We start from the raw sequence: 404 nt of genomic DNA, 5'->3' as shown, positions 1-404 counted from the left end.
ATACCCTAGAGATTGACCATATATACATATGATCAGCGCCCATGTCCCCCTCTCCATCCAAGCTAGGACCAAGTAGTTCCAGGCAATAGATGCTGATGACATTTGACAAAGATCAAATCACTGAGAAATACAGCTTAATCCACAAAATATTAGTTGTGTTCTTTACTTAAGATTTTATTGAAAATCTTTTTTGTTTTAATGAAAGTTAGCATAATACTGATATATATTTGAGAACATCATTATTAAATTGAGCCAATTTTTTTTTTTTCATTCCCGAGTTTTACCAAATATAGAAAAAAATATTTTCAATACCAAAGATTTACACAAAAATGAAACCTCTTTCTAAAGTACGTAAAACAATAGTTCCGACTTGCTTCTTTATATAACTGATAGCCCAATTCACC

The sequence above is a fragment of the Palaemon carinicauda genome, chromosome 15, assembly GCF_036898095.1.
Source record: "Palaemon carinicauda isolate YSFRI2023 chromosome 15, ASM3689809v2, whole genome shotgun sequence".
NCBI lineage: Eukaryota > Metazoa > Arthropoda > Malacostraca > Decapoda > Palaemonidae > Palaemon > Palaemon carinicauda.
This window is presented reverse-complemented; position numbering follows the sequence as displayed.